General features: G+C 43.0%; 1 non-coding gene across 1 annotated transcript; it reads left to right on the top strand.

Moving 5' to 3' along the window:
• Positions 1-8,146: 8,146 nt before the first annotated feature.
• Positions 8,147-8,218, top strand: trnap-agg. Its single transcript has one exon. It is a non-coding gene; the product is annotated as a tRNA-Pro (tRNA).
• The last annotated feature ends 803 nt before the right edge of the window (positions 8,219-9,021 follow it).

Here is a 9,021-nt window from a genome sequence, read left to right as displayed (position 1 = left end):
CCCGCCCCCTCCACTTTAAAACATGTTCTTCTTCCATGTGCCCCCCACCGCCCCCTCCACTTTAAAACATGTTCTTCTTCCATGGGCCCCCCACTTTAAAACATGTTCTTCTTCCATGGCCCCCCACTTTAAAACATGTTCTTCTTCCATGCCCCCCCACTTTAAACATGTTCTTCTTCCATGGGGCAGAGAGAAAAATGTGCCATATTATAGCTAATATTATCATAGCCACGGGAAGTACCACCTGACAGGTGTAGCATATCAAGAAGCTGATTAAAAAGCATGATCATTACACAGGTGAACCTTGTGCTGGGGACAATAAAAGGCGACTCTTAAAATGTACAGTTCTGTCACACAACCCAATGCTACAGATGTCTCTAGTTTTAAGGGAGCGTGAGCAACTGGCATTCTGACTGCAGGAATGTCCACCAGAACTGTTGTCTGAGACCAGCCACTCGGACAGCTGTTGAAACTGTGGGTTTTCACAACCGGAGATTTTCGGCACAAACTTTCAGAAATGTCTCAGGGAAGCTCATCTGCATGTCCTTGTCGTCCTCAACAGGGTCTTGACCTGATTGCAGTTGGGCATCATAACCAACTTCAGTGGGCAAATGCTCATCTTTGATGGCTGCTAGCTAGCAGGCTGTAGAAGTGTGCTCTTCACAGATTAATACCAGTTTCATGTGTACCGGGCAGATGGTAGACAGCGTGTATGGCGTCGTGTGGGCGAGCGGTTTGCTGATGTCAACGTTGTGAACAGAGTGCCCCATGGTGGTGGTGGGATTATGGTATGGGCAGACATAACACAACGAACACAATTGCATTTAAATATGGCAATTTGAATGCACAGAGATACCGTGACGAGATCCCGAGGCCTATTGTCGTACCATTCATCCACCACCATCACCTCATGTTTCAGCATGATAATGCACTGCCCCATGTCCCAAAGATCTGTACACAAATTCCTGGAATCTGAAAATGTCCCAGGTCTTCCATAGCCTGCATACTAACCAGACATGTCACCCATTGAGCATGTTTGGGATGCTCTGGATCGACGTGTACGACAGCGTGTCCCAGTTCTCACCAATATCAAGCAAATTCGCACACCCATTGAAGAGGAGTGGGAGAACATTCCACATCAGACCACAATCAACAGCCTGATCAACTCTATGTGAAGAAGATGTGTCACGCTGCATGAGGAAAATGGTGGTCACACCAGATACTGAATGGTTTTCTGATCCACGCCCCTACATTTTTAAGGTATCTGTGACCAACAGATGCACATCTGTATCCGTACTCCCAGTCAGGGCCTAATGAATGTATTTAAAAAATGACTGATTTCCTTTATATGAACTGTAACTCAGTAAAATCTTTGAAATTGTTGCATGTTGCTTTTATATTTTTGAGATCAGTGTATAATAATGTTAAGTGTACATTAAAAAATAAGTCTGGGAGAGAAAGCAACCGAAATAAAAGTTGCGTGTGCTTACAATTTCAGCATCTTAGCTGTATGACATTGGATCTCTCCCAGTCTTTTTTTCACATATAGGCCATTTAAAAGTCTTCCCACCGACACTCAGGCCTTCATAGCCCATCGTCTGGGGCGCAGTCCAAAATAAATGTCTAAATCAAAGCAATATCCATGTTGTTCTTGTTCAGTTGTCAGTTTGTTACTAAAACAAATAGATCATGGCTACCCAATGAATGTGTCATGTTTTGTCATATATTGTCATGTCTTGTCCTTGTGCTTCCCCTTCTGTTCGTTTCCCCCTGCTGGTCTTATTAGGTTCTTTCCCTCTTTCTATCCCTCTCTCTCCCCCTCCCTCTCTCCCTCTCTCGCTCTCTCTCTCTATCGTTCCGTTCCTGCTCCCAGCTGTTCCTCATTCTCCTAACTACCTCATTTACTCTTTCACACCTGTCCCCTATTTTGCCCTCTGATTAGAGTCCCTATTTCTCCCTCTGTTTTCCGCTTCTGTCCTTGTCGGATCATTGTTTGATGTTTGCTGTTCTGTGTGCTTGTTCCTGTCGTGTTTCTGCCTTCTTCAGATGCTGCGTGTGAGCAGGTGTCTATGTCAGCTACGGCCTGTGCCTTCCCGAAGCGACCTGCAGTCTGTGGTCGCGTCTCCAGTCGTTCCTCTGACGAGAGGATTTCAGTTTTCCTGTTTTGTATTTACCGGAGATAATATCCAGGATTATCGTTTTTGTTAACAACTGGAATAAAGACTCTGTTTCTGTTAAGTCGCTTTTGGGTCCTCATTCACCAGCATAACAGAATGGGTTGTCACTTAGGCTACATAGCCATTAGTTATTAACTATTGGTGGAAGATAATGGTTAGAACATTGAGTCAGTAACTTAATGGTTGCTGGATCAAATCCCTGAGCTGACAAGGTAAAAATCTGTTGTTCTGCCCCTGAACAAGGCAGTTAACCCACTGTTCCCCTGAAAAAGGTAGTTAACCCACTGTTCCCCTGAACAAGGCAGTTAACCCACTGTCCCCCTGAACAAGGCAGTTAACCCACTGTTCCCCTGAACAAGGCAGTTAACCCACTGTTCCCCTGAACAAGGCAGTTAACCCACTGTTCCCCTGAACAAGGCAGTTAACCCACTGTTCCCCTGAACAAGGCAGTTAACCCCCTGTTCCCCAGTAGGCTGAATTTGTAAATAAGAATTTGTTCTTAAATGACTTGCCTAGATAAATAAAGTTTTTTTTTTTAAATTTAAACATTTTTTACATTTTACTACAGTGGACTATCTAAGGGTCACACAGAGTGTTTATTTTTTAAATTGTTATTTTATTGAATATCCGAAACATACAATATACTTGCAGTGAAGCCGCTCAACAACTACATCACACCAGTCATCTAACAACTACATCACACCAGTCATCCAACAACTACACCACACCAGTCATTCAACAACTACATCACACCAGTCATCCAACAACTACACCACACCAGTCATCTAACAACTACACCACACCAGTCATCCAACAACTACACCACACCAGTCATCTAACAACTACACCACACCAGTCATCTAACAACTACACCACACCAGTCATCTAACAACTACACCATACCAGTCATCCAACAACTACACCACACCAGTCATCTAACAACTACATCACACCAGTCATCTAACAACTACATCACACCAGTCATCTAACAACTACACCACACCAGTCATTCAACAACTACACCATACCAGTCATCCAACAACTACACCACACCAGTCATCTAACAACTACACCACACCAGTCATCCAACAACTACACCATACCAGTCATCCAACAACTACATCACACCAGTCATCCACCAACTACACCATACCAGTCATCTAACAACTACACCACACCAGTCATCCAACAACTACACCATACCAGTCATCCAACAACTACACCACACCAGTCATCCGACAGACTCCCATCCAACAACTACATCACATCAGTCATCCGACAGACTCCCGTTCAACAACTACACCACACCAGTCATCCGACAGACTCATATTCAGAGCGACACACAGAAGCATCCAGGGTCAATGCCCTGCTCAAGGGCACGTTGACAGATCTCCCACCTGGCCAAAAAGTGAACTCGAACCCTCCAAGATCCCCCAACAGTTCCCCAATAACTGTCCCTCAACCATTTGAGACACCTCCAACAGCCCCCCCCAAGAAGAAAAAAATAAATGAAAAAGTCAGAAGTTTATATACACCTTAGCCAAATACATTCAAACTCAGTTTTTCACAATTCCTGACATTTAATCCTAGTAAATATTCCCTGTTTTAGGTGAGTTAGGATCACCACTATATTTTAAGAATGTGAAATGTCAGAATAATAGTAGAGAGAATGATTTATTTCAGCTTTTATTTCTTTCATCACATTCCCAGTGGGACAGAAGTTGTGTGTGATTGTGATTGACCTTTAGCCATGTCTTCAAGCATTTTGTGAAAGTGTGATATGTGGTGCAGTTATGTGTGTCTGATGGCAGTGTATTCCAGACATGGGAAGCTCTCACAGAGAAAACGGATTTACTAAAGATGCTTTTCCTTAAGGAAACTATACAGTCACCTCTCATGGCAGACCTTGTTGATCTGCTGCCATATGTTTGGGTTTTCTGTTTAACAAATATACTGATTGGAGGGGGAGCCAGGCCATTTAGGATCTTGAATACAAGACATGCGTCGGTGTATTGCACAAGATTTTCCCAGCTCAGGAGCTCATGCTTTCTGAGGATGTAACAGTGATGATGGCTATTGGGCTTCCTATCAAGCACTTTGAGAGCCTGTTATGTAGACAGACTGAATAGGTCTTAATGTTGTACAGCAAGCTTGGGCCCAACTAGTCAAACAGTATGTTAAGTGGGGGAGAATCATTTGAAGTACAGTTTTGCTACCTTTGTAGTCAAACAATCTCGTATAAATCAGAAATTAGCTAGGTTGAATTTGGTTATTTGAATGACCTTTTTCACATGCTTTTAAAAGAGAGGTTGGAATCAAGTATGATGCCAAGGTACTTAAAATCAGATACCACCTGGAGCTTCTCCCTGACACATAGACATCTGGCTCAGTAGCATCTGTTGCTCTCTTTGTGAAGAACATGCAAATGGACCAGTGTTTTTCCAGCACGAGTGTTACAGTTGATTTGCTGATAGAATTTAGATAGCCGTGTTCTCAAATTTGCTTTGTTAAAATCCCCAGCTAAAATAAATGCAGCATCAGGATACATGGTTTCCAGTTTGCATAAAGTCCAGTGAAGTTCCTTGAGGGCCGTCGTGGTATCAGCTTGAGGGGGATATACACGGCTGTGACAACTTCCACAGCATATTCAGAGAGAGCCATGATTCCATTGAACAGAGTATGTTACAATCCCTGATGTCTCTCTGGAAAGCAACCCTTGCCCTGATTTCACCAACCTTGTTATCTTGGGACTGGATATTAGTGAGTAATATACTCAGAAGAGGTGGGTGGTGTGCGTGCCTCCAAAGTCTGACCAGAAGACTGCTCTGTCTCCCTCCAGTGGCATGAATTTTGGGTCGGCCTCTTGAATCAGTTCAAATGCCCCGGGTGGTGCGGACAAAGGATCCCCTTTGGGAAAGTCATATTCCTGGTTAATTAACATCACTCTGATATTCTGACATTAAGAAGTTGTCTCTTATGGGTTTTGAACCCCAGACCTCTTGCACCCTAAGCAAGAATAATACCCCTAGACCAACAAGCCTGATACTTGTACTTTTTACTTGTGAATATAGTGCTGCTAGTGTGAGACAACATACTCTGAACGTCACCAGGGGATATGGTGCTGCTAGTAGGAGACAATATACTCTGAACAGCACCAGGGGATATGGTGCTGCTAGTAGGAGACAACATACTCTGAACGTCACCAGGGGATATGGTGCTGCTAGTAGAAGACAACATACTCTGAGTGTTACTTGGGGATATGGTGCTGCTAGTAGAAGACAACATACTCTGAACGTCACCAGGGGATATGGTGCTGCTAGTAGAAGACAACATACTCTGAACGTCACCAGGGGATATGGTGCTGCTAGTAGGAGACAACATACTCTGAACGTTACCAGGGGATATGGTGCTGCTAGTAGAAGACAACATACTCTGAACGTTACCAGGGGATATGGTGCTGCTAGTAGAAGACAACATACTCTGAACGTTACCAGGGGATATGGTGCTGCTAGTGTGAGACAACATACTCTGAACGTTACCAGGGGATATGGTGCTGCTAGTAGAAGACAACATACTCTGAGTGTTACTTGGGGATATGGTGCTGCTAGTAGGAGACAACATACTCTGAACGTTACCAGGGGATATGGTGCTGCTAGTAGAAGACAACATACTCTGAGTGTTACTTGGGGATATGGTGCTGCTAGTAGAAGACAACATACTCTGAACGTCACCAGGGGATATGGTGCTGCTAGTGTGAGACAACATACTCTGAGTGTTACTTGGGGATATGGTGCTGCTAGTAGGAGACAACATACTCTGAACGTCACCAGGGGATATGGTGCTGCTAGTAGAAGACAACATACTCTGAGTGTTACTTGGGGATATGGTGCTGCTAGTAGGAGACAACATACTCTGAACGTCACCAGGGGATATGGTGCTGCTAGTAGGAGACTAGTAGGAGCCAGTAGGAGTAGGAGCCAGACATCATTTAAATTAAATTAAATACATTTTTTGACAGAGTTTAAACAAAGTTAACATACATTATATACAACTGGATAGAGTAATAGAATTAGAAGATATACAAATGTACAGTGGGTATACGCTTGATACAGTGAGCGTACGGTGTATACACAGTGGGTATACAGTTGAGTTATAGTGAGTATATGGTTGAGTTATAGTGGGTATACAGTTGATATACAGTGGGTATACAGTTGATATACAGTGGGTATACAGTTGATATACAGTGGGTATACAGTTGAGTTATAGTGGGTATATGGTTGATACAGTGAGCGTACGGTGTATACACAGTGAGTATACAGTTGAGTTACAGTGGGTATACAGTTGATATACAGTGGATATACAGTTGAGTTATAGTGGGTATACGGTTGAGTTATAGTGGGTATACAGTTGATATACAGTGGATATACAGTTGAGTTATAGTGGGTATACAGTTGAGTTATAGTGGGTATACAGTGGATATACAGTTGAGTTATAGTGGGTATACAGTTGAGTTATAGTGGGTATACAGTTGATATACAGTGGATATACAGTTGAGTTATAGTGGGTATACAGTTGAGTTATAGTGAGTATATGGTTGAGTTATAGTGGGTATACAGTTGATATACAGTGGGTATACAGTTGAGTTATAGTGGGTATACAGTTGAGTTATAGTGGGTATACAGTTGATATACAGTGGGTATACAGTTGAGTTATAGTGGGTATACAGTTGAGTTATAGTGGGTATACAGTTGATATACAGTGGGTATACAGTTGAGTTATAGTGGGTATATGGTTGATACAGTGAGCGTACGGTGTATACACAGTGAGTATACAGTTGAGTTATAGTGGGTATACAGTTGAGTTATAGTGGGTGTATGGTTGAGTTATAGTGGGTATACAGTTGAGTTATAGCGGGTATACGGTTGATATACAGTGGGTATACAGTTGATATACAGGGGGTATATGGTTGAGTTATAGTGGGTATATGGTTGTGTTATAGTGGGTATACAGTTGAGTTATAGCGGGTATACGGTTGATATACAGTGGGTATACAGTTGATATACAGGGGATGTTCATATTTACGGTATCAGTATGAATATATCTAAATACAGAGAGATGGACAGAGTGCAATAAAGTATAGTGAAGTTATTTTGTGTGCAGTTCAGAGATGGCGTGATGTGGTGTGCAGCACAGAGTGCATAGTCCTTCAGTCTGAATGGGTCAGATTTCCTGTTGGTGAGGGGCCACAGGCCAGGGGAAGAAACTTTTCAGGTGGTGGGAGGCTTTGGTCAAATGATTGCTGATCAGAATTTCTACGTGGTTTTCCATTGTGACAGTGACACATTAAAAGACGGGGTCGTCCGGGATTAGAACCCGGGTCCTCTCGCAACCTAAGCGAGAATCATACCCCTAGACCAACGAGACACATTCTGTTATAACACATCGTATCATCCATTTTAACTCCAGTGTTACGGATGTTGGGGTAGAATACCTATAGTTGGCAGAACTAATGCTCTCATGGTTGTCATTAGTTACCACAGCCCAAAAGTCGAAATGGTCCATGACGTAAAATGTTTTGGTCGTCATTTAAGGTTAGGGTTCGCCACAAGGTGAGCAGTGTAGTTAAGGTTAGGGTTCAAATCAGATTTGCAGAAGAACATTTTTAGAAATAGGCGGGGTTTAGACATAATGATGACTTTGTGGCGCTTCCTCTCACATGCTGATCGAGCGCTCTTCCCTTTGTGTTAATTAATTCCCCAGTTGATTGCAAATTAACGACCAGGTCTCGTCTCCCTATAGTGCAATCCTGATCTACAGATTTGAGTGGCCATTGTCCAAACGCCCCAAAATCGACAGCAGTACCTCTCAGCACCACCAGAAGACAGTGCAGTACCAGTAAAGAATCAAAGTTTTCATTACATGCGTGGCATTTAAGTGATTTTCAAAATCTCAGTGTCGTTTTACAGACAGGCTCGCTGGTCTAGGGGTATGATTCTCGCTTAGGGTGCGAGAGGTCCCGGGTTCAAATCCCGGACGAGCCCTTCTTTTCGACTAGGCCAACCTTAATTGAAAAAATGAAAAGCTTACTCTGTGCCTGTCTGTTCTGTGGGCCTTTCTAGACAATTGGTACAAGGAGTTGTAATATTACTGGTGGTAAAACTCTTGCATTTATTTATCCTTTATTGATACCAGTTATCATACTGAAATGAGAGGGGCCAGGATTGTGAGCAATCAAACATTTGTTTCAAACTATGAACAATACCTAACACATTTAATCAAACCCAGCAATCTGATTTACCGGATAAGTAAAACACAATAACAGAATTCTTCCTCTGCTGTCTAAGTTTTAATTCCTGCTCTCAGAACCATATTTACAGTCATGAAACAAAACAAATTGTGGAATTCAGGTGAACTTTGTTTGTATAGGAGGAAGGAGGTTGCTTTGACTCTGTCATGTTTGTCATTTATTATCATGTCTTGTCCCTGTGCTCCCCATTCTATTCGTTTCCCTCTGCTGGTCTTATTAGGTTCTTTCCCTCTTTCTATCCCTCTCTCTCCCCCTCCCTCTCTCACTCTCTCGCTCTCTCTTCTCTCTATCGTTCCGTTCCTGCTCCCAGCTGTTCCTATTCCCCTAATCATCATTTAGTCTTAGGTTCTTTCCCTCTTTCTATCCCTCTCTCTCCCCCTCCCTCTCTCCCTCTCTCGCTCTCTCTCTCTATCGTTCCGTTCCTGCTCCCAGCTGTTCCTCATTCTCCTAACTACCTCATTTACTCTTTCACACCTGTCCCCTATTTTGCCCTCTGATTAGAGTCCCTATTTCTCCCTCTGTTTTCCGCTTCTGTCC

Source organism: Oncorhynchus gorbuscha, linkage group LG09 (assembly GCF_021184085.1).
Source record: "Oncorhynchus gorbuscha isolate QuinsamMale2020 ecotype Even-year linkage group LG09, OgorEven_v1.0, whole genome shotgun sequence".
NCBI classification, from domain to species: domain Eukaryota; kingdom Metazoa; phylum Chordata; class Actinopteri; order Salmoniformes; family Salmonidae; genus Oncorhynchus; species Oncorhynchus gorbuscha.
Note: the sequence above shows the minus strand (reverse complement) of the source record. Positions and strands in the feature narration are given on the sequence as shown.